Source organism: Papaver somniferum, chromosome 9 (genome assembly GCF_003573695.1).
Source record: "Papaver somniferum cultivar HN1 chromosome 9, ASM357369v1, whole genome shotgun sequence".
NCBI lineage: Eukaryota > Viridiplantae > Streptophyta > Magnoliopsida > Ranunculales > Papaveraceae > Papaver > Papaver somniferum.
In genome coordinates this window covers 192034384-192056956 of record NC_039366.1, presented here as the reverse complement: position 1 = coordinate 192056956, position 22573 = coordinate 192034384, and the positions used below count along the sequence as shown (strand labels likewise).

The 22573-nt window shown below is 42.3% G+C and overlaps 1 pseudogene; it reads left to right on the top strand.

Moving 5' to 3' along the window:
* The first annotated feature begins 18549 nt into the window (after positions 1 to 18549).
* On the top strand, positions 18550 to 18649 carry LOC113314565 (annotated as a pseudogene).
* Positions 18650 to 22573: the final 3924 nt, after the last annotated feature.

Here is a 22573-nt window from a genome sequence, read left to right as displayed (position 1 = left end):
GCTTCATCCAAAAGCTTCAATTGCGTTAAGAGGCCTACGCCAAAATGGCCCATTACGCAGGTCATTGTCCTAGTGCCAATATTGCACAATCCTTGTACATTAGGCCAGAGAGGGCTGGCCAAAGGAGTGTTGCGCAATCATTACACGCAATCATTTTGTGCAATACATTGCGATGAAAAGTGAATCAAGCACGTCAATCTGATCCCCTTTCTAAGTTGTAGAAATTGCAAGTTAACATATATAGTGAGGGGTGGTGTGTTGAAGGTGCATATGCGGACCATACACTAAGTAAGCTTCATACCATAGTTGAAAGAGTATAAATGATGCATAAGCATTATTTATAGATGCATAGCCTTGCGAAAAGGGCATTTGATGCTTAGGCATCAATATGCCATGCCGCGGACCGATAATGCTCAACCTTTGTGCATTTTGACGAAAAGGCCTATACGGACTAGGTCATTACCATTTTTCTAGGCCACATCCATGCAGATGAGTTTACTTAGGTTCCTGTATCTTCGAGGATGAACTACGGTATGTTCTTGATCCCTTCAGATTAGGGAATGGTACGTAGGAAGCCGCAATGAGTTGCAGCATTGTCGGTCCAGCACGTTGGCCCCACATATCATCTAAGATCGGTAGCTCGATGCAAGAGATGATTGTGGCCAAGCCTGATGAGGCTTAGTTGCATGCGAGCAAGTGGATGCTCATACTTCCTATCAAGCTACATAGAGTTGGTAAGGGGGGTGAGATAAAGAACAACAAAAGTCTTAGAGAAGCCTATGCTAAGCCTAGGCTTAGAGAGTTGGAGCGGTAGCATGAGAATTAGGGTTTGGCATAGATGATGTCGGTCAATGTTAAGGGTTCTGCCATGGAACATGACCCATGTATATATATAAAAAAAGTACCCCGGTAATTCTTACGTAGGCATGCTAATCGATTAAGTAAATTCGCTAATGATCATAGTGACGTCATGTCAGATGTACAGTTTTACGATTTTAACCCTAAGCTAAAAACCACCATCAACATTAAGTCCCCTGCTTAACTCAGAACGGGAGCTTTGTTGCGAGGTAAGCATAAGATGGTGACGGGCAGGGACAAAAATCGAAATGATAAGGCGTGGGAAGATGGTCAAGAAGACCCGGATAACCTTTTTCGAGAGGTAAAGAGAGTTTGTCCTTCCCGTGTTGGCGGCCTTGCATAGATTCTACTTGTGGTGTTGCTGGATAGAACGTGAAATGGTAGAAACGGTTGCTAGTTGGGATGTAGACTGTCGGCTTGGCTTGGTCGCGCGTCATCTTGGTCGGGCTGGGAAACGCGGAGGTGCTGACTCAGTGAATAGTTGGCATTGGTCGGCTTGGAAGGGAGCTGTTAGTGCAAACTTGGCGCGGATGTTGGCACGGCGTGACTTGGGCGCCGGCGTGGCATGGCTTGGGCGTTGGCGTGGTGTGTTAATACCGTGAAGCTTGCCATTGCGTGCCTCGTTGCCTCTTTCTGCACGTATTTCGAATAAGGAATCCTCTCCTCATTCAAATGCCAAAGCATCATGCCCTAATGTCTCCTTAGTTTGGCTTTCATTAGGGTTTTGGTGAGGGGCTTCGTTTGAGGCTGATTTCCCGGCCGTGACGCCCTCACATTCTATTTACTCAGCCTATATTTCTCTTTCTTCCTTTTAGGGTTTCCACAGTATTTATGTCGGTGGAGCTGCATCGTCTTCCAGGCCCATTTTACAAAAAAAAAATTCCTCTTGTTGTGTTTGTATCTCTTCATCATGTCAATCAGAAGTGAATCATCCTCGAGTCAGCTAGATTCTCTAGTCAAACGCGTGAGGCCTGACTCTTGAAACAATTCCTCCATCCGGGTCATCCGAGTCAAGAAGATTATACCGGTATGTTTTCATCGACCGACAAATGTTTCATTGTTTGCTGATGAATAACAAAAGTTTTCTTCTGTGTAGAGATATATTTTCGGAACATGCGTCACCATCATTGTGAGGATGATTTGGTTACCATTTTTTCCTTCGAGCCCGATCCCACCAACTGCTACTGATCTGGAGAACGCCGACTTAGGAAATTTTTTTCATGAGTATCCCAATGCAGGTTTTTCGTTCGGAACCCGCATGAGGTGTCTTTCCTCTAATTACCGGAACGTCGGTGGGTTTCTGGTGCGGAAATAATTCGTGACTCTTTACACAATGATATGGAGGATATATGTCCACATGCCACTAGGAGTGTGGTGCAATATTGTTCGTCTGCTTTAGTTTATACAGTGAATTGTCTCTTGCCGGTGGTCGATGAAATAGAAAGTACATCTATTCGTGTTGTCTCGGAATCAACTATTCTTAAAAGTGGGAGAACATGGTGTCTACCTGTGAATCCCTGAAGTTTAACATTAGTTGGTTGTGGCATCATCTTGATATCGTGAAGGTCGACAGAGCTGGTATTCTTGCTGGTGTGGTTCCTGCGGCGAAAACTATTCTGGAAGAGGAGAAAGCTCTGGCCATGGAGTCACATAAGGTGGAATAGTCAATCCGGAACTTGAAGAGTATGACTGAAAGGTATCAAAGCCTGTTAAAGATGATGCTTTTGAGGGCTTACAATCTGTTGGATGGGCTTTTCTGAGTTATGTAGTTGCGAGATATTTGGTTTCTTTCTGAGTATTGAGCATGTTCTGCTTTTTTTTTGTATCGTTTTTTAAAATAAAATAAAATAAGAGAATTTGATTGATCTGCCTCAATCAAACAAAGTAAAAGAAACTTGATAACTGGGATGTGGAAGAAAAGTGGAAAGATGCATGGCTATCCATGTTTGTAATATGGCGCGGCGCGAGGTGTCGGTCAGGCGTAGTATGCCTTAAGCCACTTTCCATTGATGACTGCTTCCAGTTTTCCTCCGTCTTCTGTAATGACCTTGTAATACCCACTGTGGTACGCTTTCGTGACTATATAAGGCCCTTCCCACTTTGCGGAGAATTTTGGTGCAGACGCGTCTTGTTGGATGTGTTTGGCAGTCTTCAGTACAAAATTTCTCACTTGAAAAACCTGAGGCTTCACGGTTTTGTCATATGCTCTGGAAACCGTATTTCTGTATGCTCGTGTGTGCTCTTCCGCCTTGGATCTTCTGGAATCTGCAGTGTCCAATTATGAGCGCCTGGCGCTCAATGCTTCATCTTCATTCCATCGAACTCCGCCTGCTTCGGTAATCCTAGCCGATGGTATTTTAACTTCCGCTGGGAGGATGGCGTCCGCGCCATAAAGAGAGAGTAGGGAGAGGCTCCGGTGGAACTTCTTGGTGATGTCCGATACTCCCAGAGTGCCATTGGAAATTGCTCGTGCCACGTCCGAGGATTATCGTACACTGTCCTACTGAGGATTCATATCAGAGTTTTGTTGGTACTTTCAGCCTTTCCGTTCCCTTGGGGGTAGTACACGGTGGAGAAGGCTTGAATAATTCCATATTCTTCGAGTAATTCTCGTACTTGCTTGTTTGCAAAAGGAGTGCCGTTGTCGGTGATGATGTGCTTAGGTACGCCAAATCGGCAGATAATGTACTCCTTAATGAATGTAGCGATTGTGGTTCCATTAGTCCCTCGTAAAGGTATGGCTTCGACCCACTTGGTGAAATATTCGATTATTGTTATTATGTATTCGTGATGCTTTGAGAACGGCGGGTTGATATTTCCAATGATGTCGAGTCCCTAGATGTAAAAGGGCCACGTACTTCTTATCGAATGTAGGGGAGTCGACGGTACATGGATAAGGTTTCCGTGAATTTGGCATTTTTTGCATCTCTCGACGAAAACATCTGCATCATCCTCCATGGTTGGCCAGTAGTATTTGTCGTGTATCTTAAGAAATAATTTTTGCTTTCCTTGATGTTCTCCTTCGTGCATCTCTTTCAGCATGATTGGGATTTCTGCTTCGTTCAAACATCGTAGAAAACTTCCTCCAAATATTTTACGGTATAAGATTCCTTCGTGGAATACGAATCTCTCGGACCTTTGTTTTATCTTGGATGCATCCTTCTTATTATTTTATCTTGGCGATTGAGTGTTACCACTAATGTTTGCCCGCAGACTTCATCATGGACGTGGTTGAGTTGTTGTTGTGCTTATCCTTATCCAAGGCATCTTGACAAGGAACCGTCTGGATTTCGATGGTATAGCACCCCTCGGAGCATGAAGAAATTTTGTAAGGTTTTGAGGATGACCTTTCCCTGGAAAAGCGAGCTATTAAGATCTTGGATAGTTGGTGTTCTCTAGTCGCCGGGTTCATCCTTTTCGGGTTGCGAAAGCCATGTTGAAGCCACGGTTCGTCTCTTCACTGTCAGGGTTTTCTCAAAACCTTCAAATTGCAGTTTCGATGCTAGCGTGGCTAGGCAATCAGCATGTTGGTTGCCGCTGCGCCCAATATGTGTTATGGTCGCGTCGCCGAAGTAGTTTAATAATTTTTGTGCCTCGGCTCTGTATGGGGCCAAGGTTACTTCCTTCAGTGCGCATACTCCGTTCACCTGGTTAACAAGTAATTTATAATCCCTTCTTATTTCCAGACGTGTGCCTCCAGCTCGTTTAGCGAAGGACAGTCCGATGAGAAATGCTTCATATTCTGCTGAATTGTTGGTGCAGGGGAAGTCTAGCTTGAAGGAGTGCGAGAAGACTTCACCGGCTGGGGATACTAAAACCACATATGCTCCTCCAGTACCGTTATTAGGGGTAGCGGAGCCGTCGAAGAATACTAGCCACGTTTCTTCTTAGATGAAAGAGATTTCCGGAAAGTCTCCAGGGATATCCTCGTGTAGTGTCATGGTATTATCTCCCGGAAACGCTGCTAGAAAGTTCGCAACTGCTTGCCCTTTGATGGCTATCGGGGAGGAGCCATTTGGCCGATCTTCCTATCAGGGCCGGCTTTGAGAGGAGGAACTTCACATGATCGGACTTAGATATCAGCACCACTTTATATGAAAGTAGGTAATGCCTAAATTTCTGGATGGAGTGGATCAAATCTAAGCACGCCTTTTCTGCTTTGGGATATCTGAGTTCGGCATCTCTTAAGGTTCGACTAATGTAGTAGATGGGATGCTCAATCCCTTCGTCATCTTCTTGGGCAAGGAGAGCTCCGACAGTAGTGTCACTAAAAGCAGCGTAGAGGTGTAACGGTCTTCTTTGTATGGGATATTTCACGATGGCTGGGGAAGATAATGTTTGTTGAATCTTCCGGAATGCCTCCTGTTGTAGTGTGGTCCATACGAAGCTTGCTCATTTCTTCAGCAAGGGATAAACGAGGCAACAAGTTGAGCCAATCCTGGTATGAAGCGGCGGATGTAGTTTATTTTACCAATGAAACTCTGGAGTTCTTTCACGGTTCGCGGTGGTTACATCATGAGGATGGCTTGTGTTTTGACTGGGTCAACTTTAATTCCCTCGACAGTCACTTGGAAACCTAGGAACTTTCCCGAAGAGACACCAAAAGCACACTTCAACATATTTATCTTCAGTTTGTACTCGCGGCATCTTTCGAACACCTGTTGTAGAATCTGCGCATGGGCTGCCCGAGTTTTTGACTTGACCATTATATCATCTACATAATCTTAGACTTTCTTGTGCATCATGCCGTTAAAAATGGTGGTCATGGCGCGTTGGTATGTGGCGCCAGCATTTTTCAAACCGAAGGGCATCACAGTGTAGTAAAAGTTTCCAAGAGGAGTTCGAAAAGCCATCTTACTTGCGTTGTGTTCGTACATATTTATTTGGTTGTAGTCGTTGTGCCCATCCATGAAAGAGAACATATCATGTCTACTGGTGGCGTCTACCAGCATGTTAATGTTGGGGAGCGGAAAGTCATCTTTAGGGCAACATTTATTCAAATCTCTAAAATCGACACAACACCTGATCTGGCCATTCTTCTTTTTTACCGGAACTACGTTGGCCATCAAAGTAGGGTGGTGAATCGGCTTGATGAAGCCAGCCGCTAGTAGCTTTTGAATCTCTACCTTAATCTGCTCTTCCACATCATGCCGCAATTGTCTCGGGGTTTGCTTGACCAGTTTGGATTCGGGTATCACGTATAAATGATGAGTGACCATCTTCTCGTCCAATCCATGCATTTCCTCGTACCTCCATACGAATACGTCTTGATATTCCTTAAGAAGGTTTACCAGCTTTACGCGTTCGTCTGCGCCCAGAGTCGAGATGATCGAGATGGGTCATGGAGATTCTTCACTCCCGACATTAACAACCTCAAGTTCGTTCGTGGTAGAGTTAGTCTCGTCTTGTAGTTGTCATGGTGCATCAGGTACTTCCTCCTTCGGTAGGTTATTGTGTTTGCGTTCCATTGGGCGGAGAGACTGTGTAGTAGTCTCTCCTGTTAATTGCTAACAGCGGTGCTGATATACGGTTTTCCATTTTTCATCATGACCCGTGATAAAATCCCGTTCTCGCTTGGTACGGGTGCGATCCAAACTCCGGTTTGGCGGGTGAAGGCTGGCGTGTCTCTCTTTCGAAGGGGTGATGTGAGACCGGGTTTCTCCGTGAAGCGGTGCGAGACCATTGCTTTCTTCAATGGACGTCCACTTTGGAAGTGGAGTGCAATGAGACTTGTTGGATGTGGCCTGCGGGCCCTTTCTTGGCTCAAAAGTATCCATGCCACAGATCGGCGCATAGGGAGATACCGATGCAGCGATGCGGACGACTTCTCCATTTAGCATGGTTTTCAAGCACTGGTGATACGTCGAAGGAATGATTCTGTCGTCGTGGAGCCATGGTCTTCCCAGTATCATGTAGTAATCTGGCTCCTTTTCGATTACCTCGAACCTTACTTTTGATTGGACGGGTCCTACTGATAGATTCAGGTTGATGTACTTATACGTGCTGGTTTGGTTGCCTTCGAAATCGGTCATTGTAGTGGACTTTCGCACGACTTCGACCCTGGACGTTCTCAGCGTCTTGAGGGTAACAACTTTGGAGGATGCTCCCGTGTCGACGAGAACGCTTTTGAAATCCACGTCCTTGATACGGGCTGTAACGTGTAGGGCACGGTTATGTCCTTCCTCTACCATCATGTTGTCGTCGGTTAACGGGACATTGTTGATGGACATCTCTGGCGTTCTTGATGTTTCCAAGCGTGAAGGAACGAGGGACGCGTTTAACGTTATTTGATTGATGGCGGTGAACGCCTCCATCCGTTGATCTTTCGGAATATCTAAGAGTTCACATTATCTTTCCACTAGTGAGGCCGCTTCCTGGCCTACTGGTTTCTGATTAGTAGTTAAACTATTGACTTGGGAGTGATCGTCTGGGATGTTAGTCCCCAGTCCTTGAGTTTCCGGGGCAAGTGGATCGTTCAACTCTTCCGTTAAGTTGATGAGGAAGTCTAGTATGATGTTAATTGCTTCTTTCATCAGGCACATGTTCTTGGTGCGGATCTCCTGAATCCGTGCCAAGTCAGTCAGCCTTTGGAATTCCTTCGTCGATTGCATTGGTGGATGTTGCGTTGGGAGAGGAAACATCGTCGTTCACCCGAGTGGAACTTGAAGACATAGATTCAGCCCTAAAACTGACCATCTTCCTGAGTTAGAGAAACGTATTCTGAAATTGGTATTGGAACCGAGAGATTGATCTCTCACTGTGGTCTCCAATTTTTTGAGGGTGAAAACGGTTTCTGCTGATTTTGGTAATTTCGGGTGTGTGGGTGAGAAACGAGTTTAAACCCTAAACAATGTACTGTAAGGGAGTACCTTAGATTCGAGAGATCAATCTGTACAAGTATGTCCTAAACCAAGAAATGGTCGTTCCAGACTTGCTTCGGTCACAAAGTGAAGGAGAAGGGTTGGTTTTGGGAGGGAAACGAAGAGAATGTAGAGACCAGAATAGTTGATTCTGGAATAGTAGTTGTTTTACGACTTGTATCAGAAAGTGGGAAGCTAACAAATGTTTTCTGAGTGTTGTATGTTCCTGACCTGAACTTGTTGTTCGGTGGAAATAGGTAAGACCTATTTATACAATTCGAAGTGAAACGTACTCTGGTCTCATAAGAAATGGAAAACGGATGAGTAAATGGGAGGAGGTGGTAACTGATGCCTGGAATTGATGTTCCATAAAAGAAAGCGTTTCACCATTACTCTCTATATTTACTAACCTCCCCATCCTTATGACAATGTCTTGTAACGGGAGTAGTGTATGTCGCACGATGTAAACCGCCAAACCAATACCCAATGAGCATCCCCCAGTTTGTGCCATGTGTTAGTGTCTCGGGTGTTTTCGTGGAAAACACGTAGCATGTTTTTGTTTTTTTGCAAGTTGAGCTTGGGAGACTTGTCGGCTCGGTGGTGACCTTTGACGGTCGAGATTTTGCATCTGGAGAGGAAGGATAGCCGTTGATTATTTCAACCCTTCATTTTGGTAGCCAGTGGAATGAAAGCATGGACGGCATCGATTTAATATGGCATAGTTCAGGCACGGCAAAAATCTAGGGTTTTGGCATTGCTTGGGCGCGACCAAAACTAGGGCTTGGCGTTGGGCTAAAGGTTATCGTGCGTTAGTTGGTAAACTTGGACGGCTAAGATCTACATCTTAGATGGAAAGGTGGTCGTTGGTTATTGCAGGCCTAAGTTTTGGCAGCCGTAAAGGGACGGCCGACATGACATGGTTTAGGCGCGGCAAGGCACGGCATGCCATTGGCACATGTGGCATGGTCGACATGCCTTGGCGCGGTTTAGGTGTGGCCAAAACTAGGGTTTCGGCGTTGGGCCAAAGGTTACCATGCGTTGGTTGGTGATCTTGGACGGCTAAGATTTGCATCTAAGATGGAAGGGTGGCCGTTGATTGTTGTAGGCCTTCGTTTTGGCAATCATAAAGGGAAGGCCGACATGACATGGTTTAGGCGCGGAAAGTCACAGCATACCATTGGCACATGTGGCATGGTCGGCATACCTTGGCGCAGTTTAGGCGTGGCTAAAACTAGGATTTTGGCGTTGGGACAAAGGTTACCATGCGTTGGTTGGTGACCTTGGACGGCTAAGATTTGCATCAAAGATGAAAGGGTGATCTTTGATTGTTGTAGTCCTTCGTTTTAGCAGGCGAAAAGGGAAGGCCGGCATGACATGGTTTAGGCGCGGCAAGGCACATCATGTCATTAGCACAAGTGGCATGGTCGGATGCTTCGGCGCGGTTTTGGCGTGGCCAAAACTAGGGTTTTGGCATTGGGCCAAGGGTTACCATGAGTTGATTGGCGACCTTGTACGGCTAAGATTTGCATCTAAGATGGATGGTGGTCGTTGATTGTTGAAACCCTTCGTTTTGGCAGCCGTAAAGGGAAGGCCGGCGTGGTATGTTTAGGCGCGGCAAGGTGGCTGGCACGGCATGCCATTGGCACATGTGGCATGGTCGGCATGCCTTGGCGCGGTTTTGGCGTGGCTAAAACTAGGGTTTTGGCGTTGGGCTAAAGGTTACCATGCGTTGATTGGCGACCTTGGATGGCTAAGATTTGCATCTAAGATGGAAGGGTGGTCGTTGATTGTTGCAACACTTCGTTTTGGAAGTCGTAAAGGGTAGGCCGACATGGTATGATTTAGGCGCGGTAAGGTGGCTGGCACGGCATGCCATTGGCACATGTGGCATGGTCAGCATGCCTTGGAGCGGTTTAGGAGTGGCCAAAACTAGGGTTTTGGCGTTGGGCCAAAGGTAACCATGCGTTGATTTGCGACCTTGGACGGCTAAGATTTGCATCTAAGATGGCAGGGTGGCCGTTGATGGGGTCAACCCTTCGCTTTGGCAGCCGTAAAGGGAAGGCCCGCATGAAACGTGGCTGGCATGGTTTGTCATTGGCACGGTGGTGCGGCTGGCATGGTTGGCATGCCTTGGCGCAGAGACGTGGTTGGCATGGTATGCCATTGGCACAGTGATGCGGATGGCATGGTTGGCATTGCCTGGCGCGGAGAGGTGGATGGCATGGCATGCCAATGGCAAAATGGTGCGGATGGCATGGTTGGCATGCCTTGGAACGGAAATGTGGCTGACATGGCATGCCATTGGCACAGTGGTGCGACTGGCATGGTTGCATTCCTTGGCGTGGAGACGTGGCTGGCATGGTTTGTCATTGGCACGGTGGTGCGGATGGCATGGTTGGCATGCCTTGACGCGGAGACGTGGCTGGCATGGTATGCCATGGGCAAAATGATGCGACTAACATGGTTGGCATACCTTGGCGCGTAGATGTGGCTGGCATGGAATGCCATTGGCATAGTGGTGCGGCTGGCATGGTTGGCATGCCTTGGCGCGGAGATGCGTCTGGCACGGCATGCCATTGGAGCATGTGTTGCGGATGGCATGGTTTGCATGCCTTGGCGCGGAGACGTGGCTGGCATGGTTCGCCATTGGAACGGTGGTGCGACTGGCATGCTTTGGCACGGAGACGTGGCTGGCATGGCATTTCATGGGCACAGTGGTGCGGCTGGCACGGCATGCCATTGGCGCATGTGGTGCGGCTGTCATGGTTGGCATGCCTTGGCGCGGAGAGGTGGCTGGCATGGTTCTCCATTGGCACGGTGGTGCGGCTGGCATGGTTGGCATGCCTTGGCGCGGTAGCATGAGAATTAGGGTTTGGCATAGATGATGTCGCTCAATGTTAAGGGTTCTGCCGTGGAACATGACCCATGTATATATATATAAGTACTCCGGTAAATCTTACGTAGGCATGCTGATCGATTTAATAATTGCGCCAACGGTCATAGTGACGCCATGTCAGATGTATAGTTTTACGATTTTAACCCTAAGCTAAAAACCACCATCAACAGCAGGGCAGCTTGCCATCCAAAGAAATAAATACACAATGAACTAATCCCTTTGTAAACAAGTCAGCTAGCTGATTTTCAGAAGAGACATAACTAACCTGTAAGAATCCAGAACTGACCAACTCTCTTATGAAGTAATAGTCTATCTCAATGTATTTAGTCCTAGAATGGAAAACTGGATTTGTGGCTAGACTTTTGCAGAGATATTATCACAAATGAGATGAAAATGAGTATGAAGAGACACACCCAATTCATTTAGCAGAAAAGACCGCCACACTACCTATGTTGCAGTTATAGCCAATGATTTGTATTATGCCACAGCTGAGGACTTTGATATTGTAGGATGCTTTTTGGATGACCAAGATATTAAAGAAGAACTGATGTGTTTTCAAATGGTTGTAGTAATGTGGTAAAAACTGGGTTCTTTTCGAACTTGTGAAGGGAATAATTTTTTTTAGGTTTAAATAAAACTTAGAATTGTAGAAAATTTAATTAACAAGTGATATCAATTTTTATGGAGAAGACTGGGGCTATGGATTCCACTAATTACCAATATCAAAGTGATTTATATTCTCTAATTATAATTATGCAAATCCTTCATTTAAATTGATTCTTAATATTGCAAAAGTAGATTTTTTAGAAATAACAATTGTAAATCGAAAGTATGGGACATCAAAACCCTAGTCTAGCATGCTCCATCAATTGAAATAACAATTGTTTAACAAAAACCATTTTATCTATTTATTTATCAAGGCAAATAATCATATAATAATTGCACAAATTAAATAAAATAAAGATTACCACATTTCATTGGTGAAATAGCTTCCTCCGTCGCCCCAGAGGATGGGTTTAGCTCATCATTGTGTAAACTTGCTCAAAAATTGATTTCATTGCTCAAAGGAGGCGTACAAATGAGGAAAGGGAGAAAATGATGAAAATCGGGGTTTGCAACGTTTATAATTGCTGCAAACACCGTTATAAAGAACGATAAATAGGAAGTGCAGTAGTATTTGAAATACTACGACCCGTGAGAGACAGTGGTTGTCACTATAGCGTTAACGACTGCCTCTAGTGGTTTTTGTTCTTCGTGTTCTTCAGCTGTGCAGCAGCAGAAATGGTAGCTCTGCAACTCGATTTTTCTTCACTCTCTGATGCTCTGCAACTCTCCCAAACTCTCTCTCCTCCCCATACTCGAGCCAAGGAGTCTTTTTATACCCAACAGGTGCAACGAATCACACCATTTAACTCGAGAATCATCTTCATTACTCGGGAATATATTTTTTTTATTTTCTTCTCCTGCCAGCCGAGATATTATCTTCTGCATGCGCCTATGTGCTGTAAATCATTCCATAGTTACATACACACTAAACAAGAGAAGATATCTTCCCTCTTTAGTCCACAATCCTTCCAAATTCAGCTCACAGTGAACCCGATAATATCTTCCCCTGTTTAACTCTCGATTGAAAGCTAGTCGATTCTATCCAAATATAGTTTGTTCCAACGCCCATAATAAACTTTTTATACTCAAAAGATATGACCCAATTAATTTCAGCCATTTAATCTCTCAACAAATCCATCAAAATCTCGACCAAATTATTCCCAGAATAATACGCAGTTATAAGAGTAAGATTTCCCGCCTTTTTTCAATTTTCAAATAAAGAAGAAGGGGTGTCCCCTATCCTGAACTGGAGTGCGAATAGCATGTGTCCAACTGAGGTGCCCCTTAACCAATAGTGAGAGTCCGAATAACAATTGTCCTCCGGGGGTCCTCCGAGCAACTTCTCGAGCCGAATTTTCCAACAATATTTATTTCCAAAAAAATACCTACAAATACACAAAACACCATAATAAGTACGAAATCGAGTACTAACAATACGGAACATTGAGGACAAATTAGACACATAAATGCGTCTATCAAATACCCCCAGACTTATTATTTGCTAGTCCTCGAGCAAAATCACTTTAGAAAATAAAATGACTACACTTAGCACGTGCAGCAAGCCGTTAAACCGCTAGGTGTCCCTAGTGGCGGAGTGTTGTCTTCGGAGGGTTTACTAGAGGTCTACCCACAAAACCTTTACTCCAGACCCTAGGCTATTTACGCAAAACCTTGGAAGGCACTAAAGAATCTCATTGATAGGCATACTTATTGACTACAGGAGGAAGTACCCCGATGCGAAATTCCAATTTTTGTAAACGAGTTTGCACTCAAGCATACTAAAATTCATATAAGTGACAGAGCTCTACTCAGATAGTTTCTGGACATCATAAACCGGAGTCAACCAATCACATGGATAGATTAAGAAGGTGGATGTACGTGGATGATGTTGACTAAGGTGAACCTATCCTAATGGACTGAGATACTGGTATGGACTAATATCAGCACACTGGCATATACAAGGGAACCAGTGGTCGATAATCCTAACTCTAGGTCAACTCAGCTGGCATATACAAGGGTACCAGTGGTCGACTTTATTGTATTTATTCCGGTTGGTCTAGTGGTCTGGTCTTTTTTTTTGATATCTCAGTCATTCTATTTCACCCTAGCAATGGTAAAAATAAAACAAAAAGAAGTGATCAGGATTCTTTCGATGTTTCCATCACGAGGATATGGCGAAACTACCATGTTTTTTCTTCTAACACCTGAGCTATGTTGCTTTTATGAATAGACTCTTCTAGATGTTTCCATCTAATCAGATTGGTTCCTCAACTCCTACAACCAAAATGTTTCCATCCACTTAGATTGGTTAGTGCCTACCTCAATAAGTATAAATTTCTAGGCTCTGGAGTTTATTTATTGCAACTAAAAGCTAACAAAAAGTTTTTTCCCCACCCCCAAACTTAAATCTTACATTGTCCTCAATGTTTCTAATGAAAGAGCAATACCAAAGAGTAACATGAGGAAACAGTAAAAAGAGAAGTCGGAAAGATAGTACCTGGGTGAAGAGATAAATCAAAAACTAATATACAACATACAATCGCCTTGATGGTCAATCAAGGGTAAACAGGGTCCTCCAGAGGGACCTCTCAACATCACCTGTAAGCAAGGGCTCTAAAAAGGGTTTCAATCTCTGACCGTGAACCTTAGAAGAACTACTACCATCCGGTGACTCAATTTCAACAGCTCCATGAGGAAAGACAACGCGAACAATAAAAGGACCCGTCCACCGAGAACGCAACTTCCCAGGGAAAAGATGTAAGCGGGTATCATACAGAATAACTTTTTGACCTGGAGAAAATGACTTCCGTAAAATATTTATATCATGCACAAGTTTCATTTTGTTCTTATACTCCTTTCCACTATCGTAAGCATCTATACGAATCTCGTCCAACTCATTGAGTTGGAGGTTCCTATGGATCCTGCCTTGTCGAGTGAAAAATTTAGCTGCTTAACAGCCCAATAAGCTCTATGTTCTAACTCAACAGGTAAATGACATGCCTTGCCATACATAAGACGATAAGGCGACATTCCAATGGGGGTTTTAAACGCAGTACGGTAAGCCCATAAGGCGTTAGTAAGCCTAGACGACCAGTCTTTTCGATTAGGATTAACTGTTTTCTCTAATATACGTTTTATCTCCCTATTGGAAACCTCAACCTGACCACTAGTCTGTGGATGATACGAGGTAGCTACCTTATGTGTAATACCATATTTCTTCATTAAAAGCCTAAAAGGTCCATTACAAAAGTGCGACCCTCCATCACTAATTATAGCTCGCGGTGTACCAAAACGTGTAAGTATATTTTCTTTCAAGAACTCTATCACTACCCTATGGTCATTGGTTTTACACGCAACCGCCTCAATCCACTTAGAGACATAGTCTACAGCAACAAAGATGTATAGATTACCAAAAGAATTAGGAAACGGACCCATAAAATCAATACCCCACACATCAAAGACCTCAACAATTAAAATAGGATTCAAGGGCATCATGTTCCTACGGGAAATGGTTCCTAATTTATGGCAGCGTTCACACGTAACACAGTAACTGTGGGAGTCTTTAAACAATGAAGGCCAATAGAATCAACACTGCAATATCTTAGCAGCAGTCTTCTTAGCACCAAAATCACCCCCACAAGCATGATCATGACAAAAGGAAATAATACTGGACTGGTCACTCTCCGGTATACATCTCCTAATAATCTGATCTGGACAATACTTAAACAAATAAGGATCATCCCAAAAGAAATGCTTAACCTCGGCTAAAAACCTAGAACGATCTTGTTTACCCCAATGTTGGGGCATTCGACCAGTAACAAGATAGTTCACTATATTCGTGTACCAAGGTGATTGGGTAACAAAGAACAATTGTTCATCAGGAAAGCTATCCCTTATAGGAAGGGAGTCATTAGGGGAACTAACAACTATCCTTGACAAGTGGTCTACTACTACATTTTCTGCGCCCTTTTTGTCTCTAATGTCTGGGGAAAATTCTTACAACAATAGGATCCATCTAATCAATCTAGGTTTGGTATATTTCTTAGACAAAAGGTATTTCAAAGCAGCATGATCAGTATAGATTACGATCTTAGAACCTAAGAGATAGAGTCTAAACTTGTCTAGAGCAAACACGATGGCTAAAGGTTCCTTCTCTGTAGTGGTATAGTTCAACTGGGCCTCGTTCAGAGTTTTTCTAGCATAGTAAATCACATGAAGTAATTTGTTTTCTCGCTGACCTAGTACAACACCAATAGCATAATCTGAAGCATCACACATGATATCAAAGGGTATGTTCCAGTTGGGTGCCTGGATTATGGGTGCGGTAGTGAGTAAAGTCTTAAGCTTCTCAAAAGCTTCTAAAAAAGCATCATCAAAGACAAACTTAATATCTTTTGCAAGTAAATTGCAAAGAGGTCTAGAAATTAAGCTAAAATCTTTGATGAATCGACGATAAAAACCTGCGTGCCCTAAGAATGACTTAATATCTCTTACGGTTTTTGGGACCTGTAAAGTATTAATAAGGTCAACTTTGGCTTTATCTACCTTTATACCCTTATAAGATATGATATGCCCTAAGACAATTCCTAAACGAACCATGAAATGACATTTCTCCCAATTAAGCACTAAATTCTTCTCCTTACACCTAGTCAAAACTAATGACAAATGATGCAAGCACTTATCAAAAGACGAAGCAAACACTGAAAAGTCATCCATAAAGACCTCTAAGAATCGTTCTACCATGTCAGAAAATATGCTCATCATGCAACGTTGAAACGTTGCAGGGGCATTGCAAAGCCCAAAAGGCATGCGTCTATACGCAAAGGTACCAAAGGGACAGGTAAAAGTGGTTTTCTCTTGGTCTTCTGGGGCAATAACGATCTGATTATAGCCAGAGTAGCCATCTGAGAAGCAATAGTGACTATGTCCAGCTAATCTCTCTAGCATTTGGTCGATGAAGGGAAGGGGAAAGGGGTCCTTACTAGTGACCTTGTTCAATTTCCTATAGTCAATACAAACACGCCAACCCGTGGTCACTCGGGTCGGGATTAACTCATTGTCATCATTCTGGACTACAGTAATACCGTATTTCTTGGGAACAACCTGAACGGGGCTGACCCACTTACTGTCTGAAATGGGATAGATAATGCCAGCATCTAACAACTTAAGAACCTCGGTTCGAACTACTTCTTTCATATTAGGGTTCAGTCGATGTTGCATCTCCCTAGAAGGTTTGGTGTCACTCTCTAAATAGATCTGATGCATACAAACAGTAGGACTTATACCCTTAATGTCTGCTATGGTCCACCCTAAAGCTTCTTTGTTTTTTTGAAGGACGGTTGCTAGCCTAATTTCCTGATCACTATCCAAGTCGGATGCTACAATTACAGGTAAAGTTTCAAATGGGCCTAAAAACATATACTTCAGATTATTTGGCAATGGTTTAAGGTCCAACTTAGGAGGCTCTTCTAACGAAGGAACTAGGGTAGACTTAGAAACTGGTAGTGGTTCGAAACTAGGTTTCCATCCAGTACTAGTGTCTAACAATGGGGCTGAATCTAACAAAGCATTCACCTCATTAATCACATTATCATCATCAAAATCAATCCCAAAATGAGCTAGGCATTTCTCTAAAGGATCTTCTAACAAAGTGTTTGGTACTGACTCCTCGACTAATGTTCCTATCATGTTCACTTCTTCTATACTCGAGTCATCTAGTTCAGAGGGTAGCTTACTAATATTAAAAATGTTCAGCTCAATAGTCATATTACCAAAAGACAAATTCATAATACCATTTCGACAGTTAATGATCGCATTGGAAGTAGCTAAAAACGGGCGACCTAAAATCACCGGTATGTGGTTCTCTTGGTCAGGGACAGGTCGGGTATCTAGGATAACAAAATCCACAGGATATATAAACTTATCGACCTCAATAAGAACATCCTCGATGAAACCACGAGGAATTTTAACAGACCTATCAGCTAACTGGAGCGTTATTTGGGTAGGTTTCATCTCACCAAGTCCTAGATTAAGGTACACATGGTATGGCAGTCAGTTCACACTGGCTCCTAAGTCAAGCAACGCTTTCTCAATACGGTACTTACCTATTGTACAAGCAATGGTAGGGGACCCTGGGTCTTTATACTTAGGAGCTGTGGTATTCTGGATAATAGAACTCACATGACTAGCTATGAAGGCTTTCTTATGGACACTAAGCTTACGCTTCCGCGTACACAAGTCCTTAAGAAACTTGGCATAAGAGGGAATCTTCCTAATTGCATCTAATAATGGAAGGTTGATATTAACCTGCTTAAAAACCTCCAATATATCATTAAAGTTGGACTCCCTCTTTGTGGGAACTAGAAATTATGGGAATGGGGCTCTGGGAACAAAGTCGGGCTCAACATGACCCTCATTGGTCTCTTTAGTGACTCTATCAGTCTCCTCAGTTTCTGGTTCAGAAGGGTGAACTACAGTATGTTCACTATCAGGCATGGAAATCTTGTTGTCTATTACTCTACCGCTCCTAAGGGTTTTAATAACATTTATATGATCGGATGGTCTTTCACCTAATTCATTAATCCCTCTAGGGTTGGGTTGATTTTGACTAGGAAACTTACCTCTTTCTCTTAAAGACTCATTTATCAGACTAACCTGGGTTTTCAAATCGGAAATATCCTGAGAGTTAGCCTGACCTATTCTCTTATTAGCTGAAACTCCATAGTGTTACGAGTTAATAAAGTAAGAGACTCTTATAAACTCATAATCTTCTTATCTGAAGGGTTCTGAAACTGTGTCAGAGCTGAAGGATTCTTAGTATAGCCAAAACCTGGGGGAACCTGAGAGTTACTAGACTGACCTTGATTCTGGCCCTTAGACCAGCAAAGGTTAGGATGGTTTCTCCATCCAGGGTTATAGGTTTCTGAATATGGGTCAAACTTCTGTCGATTATCAAACCTAGTGTTGTTATAAAGAGCATTGGCTTTCTCTTCAACCGTATGGCCTTTCGAAAAAGGCTCTATTCTTCCACTACTACCACTAGAATGACCTAATTCTAAGGCTTCTAACCTTTTGGCTATGGCAGCTATTTTAGCATCTGACTCATAAGATCCTTCTACCCTATTGACATTTCCTCTACTTAGAAGAATTGTTTTCTGGGGTTCCCTTCTATGTTCCCATTGTTGGGTCTTATCGGCGATTTCATTCAAAAATGTCATCGCTTCATCAACATTTTTATTCTCAAACCCACCTGTACATAAGGACTCAACCATGGTTGTTGTTGAATAATCTAAACCCTCGTAGAGGATCTGAACTAACCTAACTTTCTCTAAACCATGATGAGGACATTGAGATATTAAGTCATTGAACCTTTCTAAATACCTATATAAGGATTCTCCCTCTTGTTGAGCAAAAGTGCATATTTGTGTCCTAACAGACGATGTTTTGTGCCTTGGGAAAAACTTCTGTATAAAGGCAGAAGTAAGTTGGTCATAGGTTTCAATTGACTCAGAAGCCAAACTATACAGCCACGATTTGGCTTTATCTGTTAAGGAAAAGGGGAATAACCTAAGTTTCAGAGCATCATCATCTAGGTTTTTAATTCGTAGAGTACTACAAATTTCCTCAAATTCCCTAATATGAAAATAGGGGTTTTCATTTTCTTTTCCTAAAAAGACTGGGAGCATCTGTAAGGTCCCAGGTTTTAGTTCAAAAGTTGCCTCAGTCTCAGCTAACTTGATACAAGACGGACTAGAGGTCCTAGTTGGGTTTAACAAATCTTTCAAAGTTGTCATTTCTGGCACAACTGAAGTACTAGGGATACTTTCGCCACTCAGAGATAAGTTCTCAAAACTGAAATTTCCGAAAACAGAGCTCTCAAAAGAAGAATCTTCGAGCTCCCTGCTTATACTAGAAGAACTACTAGGTTTTTCGCTAATCAATCGACCTAGAGTATCTCTTTTCCAAGCCCTTTCAGCAAAATTGGGCATACACTAAAAAGAATTCAAAAAGAATAAAAATCCTAACAAGGAAGGTGGTTCTAGCAAACACACAACACGCTGACTCAACTCTACCAAAGCAAACCTAAAGATTTCTAGCAAACAAAAAGCATGATGGCTCCACTTAGATTGTTTCTAGACTAGCTTCTATCTCTCATAGGGGAATTCGTTACAATTTGAGCGAACCCCTCTGGATCAATCCGAGCTAATGTGAGTTGAAACAGATGCGAGGGAAGCTCAATGGAGATTTGATACCAAGGCCTTACCGGCGTTACAAAGCGGCACGTTTCAACTCCCAGAAGTCATCATGAACTTTGAAGTTTCTTAAGAGGGTAACCAATATCCTTCGAAATTTTTTCCTAACAAGCTCGTAACCCTATCGGTCTCGTTCTAATCAAATTTTAAGCTTGGGTTCGCGTTAGGTTTCGTTTTCCTAAAGCGGGCAAGAAGGGAACGGTGATGAAATCCGACCCCTAATCTTGTTTTGGCCAGGCCTTGCCCTTTACTAGGAATATAAAAACAGTCTGGTTCGTCCTCAATCAATTACACCTTAAGGAATACAGTAACCCGCTTGCAGGAGATTCGCGAGTGTTTCGATTGGACTTACCTCCCGTACCAGACGGGGGATGAACCTTTGCAGTCGACTCGGGCCACGACTCCTATGTCATGTGCGAACCCGAGGGGCCGAGGTGATATTTTAATCACCGTCCTTCCCTGCACACAATTTAATATATATATTTTTTATTATTATTATGACCCTTCCGCAGGGTTAAAAAAATAAAGTTCAAGTGTCCAAAAGTTCAAAAAGAAAAAAAAAATCACAATATTCCTAATACAATTCTAAAAAAAATAAAAATATCTAAAAATTAAAAATAAATTAAAAATTAAAATTAAAATTAAATTAAATCCTAAAAATTTGTTTGTCTTCTTTTCTTCTCTTTTCTCTTTTCGCTTTTCGCTTTAAGCTTTTTTTTCTCCAAGTCCTTAGTGTTCCACTTCGAACCTGCAAAAACAAAGACAAAAAGAAACGTAAAAAGGTACAAATAAAAAAATAATAAACCTAAAAAAAAATTCTACCTAAGCACAGGTCCGCGTCGGCGGCGCCAAAAATTGATGTGTTTTCAAATGGTTGTAGTAATGTGGTAAAAACTTGGTTCTTTTCGAACTTGTGAAGAAAATAATTTTTTTTTTAGATTTAAGTAAAACTTAGAATTGTAGAAAATTTAATTAACAAGTGATATGAATTTTTATGGAGAAGACTGGGGCTATGGATTCCACTAATTACCAATATTAAAGTGATTTATATTCTGTAATTATAATTATGCAAATCCCTCATATTGCAAAAGTTGATTTTTTAGAAATAACAATTGTAAATCGAAAGTATGGGACATCAAAACCCTAGGCTAGCATGCTCCATCAATTGAAATAACAATTGTTTAATAAAAACCATTTTATCTATTTATTTATCAAGGAAAATAATCATATAATAATTGCACAAATTAAATAAAATAGAGATTACCACATTTCATTGGTGAAATAGCTTCCTCCGTCGCCCCAGAGGATGGGTTTAGCTCATCATTGTGTAAACTTGCTCAAAAGTTGATTTCATTGCTCAAAGGAGGTGTACAAATGATGAAAAGGAGAAAATGATGAAAATCGGGGTTTGCAACGTTTATAATTGCTGCAACACCGTTACAAAGAACGATAACTATGAAGTGCAGTAGTATTTGAAATACTACGACCCGTGAGAGACTGTCGTTGTCACTGTAGAGTTAATGACTGCCTCTCGTGGTTTTTGTTCTTCGTGTTCTTCAGATGTGCAGCAGCAGAAATGGTAGCTCTGCAACTCGATTTTTCTTCACTCTCTGATGCTCTACAACTCTCCCAAACTCTCTCTCCTCCACATACTCGAGCCAAGGAGTCTTTTTATACCCAACAAGTGCAACGAATCACACTATTTAACTCGAGAATCATCTTCATTACTCGTGAATATATTTTTTTTATTTTATTCTCCTTCCAGACGAGATATTATCTTCTGCATGCGCCTATGAGTTGTAAATAATTCCATAGTTACATACACACTAAACAAGAGAAGATATTTTCCCTCTTTAGTCCACAATCCTTCCAAATTCAGCTCACAGTGAACCCGATAATATCTTCCCCTGTTTACTCTCGATTGAAAGCTAGCCGATTCTAGCAAAATATAGTTTGTTCCAACGCCCATAATAAACTTGTTATACTCAAAAGATATGATCCAATTAATTCCAGCCATTTAATCTCTCAACAAATCCATCAAAATCTCGACCAAATTATTCCCAGAATAATACGCAGTTATAAGAGTAATATTTCCCTCCTTTTTTCAATTTTCAAATAAAGAAGAAGGGGTGTCCCCTATCCTGAACTGGAGTGCGAATAGCATATGTCCAACTGAGGTGCCCCTTAACCAATAGTGAGAGTCCGAATAACAATTGTCCTTCGGGGGTCCTCCGAGCAACTTCTCGAGCCGAATTTTCCAACAATATTTATTTCCGAAAAAATACCTACAAATACACAAAACACCATAATAAGTACGAAATCGAGTACTAACAATTCGGAACATTGAGGACAAATTAGACACATAAATGCGTCTATCAAGAACCCCAAGAACACACACATGCCTGATGTAGATATTTTTGTGTCTGGACAACCAACCCAGTCTAAGTATGCAAAAATAGAAGTAATGTCACCTGTAGAGAGTAAAACAATAATTCCAAGTGTGCCTTTGAGATATCTGAGAATTCTTCTTGCCAATAATAAATGCTTATCTATATGGGACTGCATGAATTGAGCCACATAATTGACACTGAAACAAATATCACGCCTTATCATGGTTAAGTACTGAAAGATCTCCCACAAGACTTCTATATTCAGTTGCATCAGGTAAAAGAACACCACTTGTAGCAGACAATCTTGGAACCTTTGTCACTGGTGTTTTTGAAGGTTTAAGTTGAGCAGATCATATTTTTGTAATAACTCCAGTGTACACTTCTACTGGGCTAATAGAATTTGTGGAGAGTTGTTCTGAAATTCTGCCTTTATGCCCAAGAAGTAATGCAGAATTCCCAGATCCTTCACTGGATAACTTAGCTTGAGAAAAGAGACAATCTGATCACTGGAAGTAGTGGAAGAATAATTTAGAATGATGTTATCAACATACAATAGAAGGACATCCATGTTGGCACCATATGCTGATAAAGAAACAAAAAATAATCACATGTAGGCCTAGAAAACCCAAAGTATATTAAGGTGCCACAAAATCTCTCAAACCAGGCCTTTGGTGCCTGTTTGAGACCACAAAAAAATTTCTTGAGCTTACA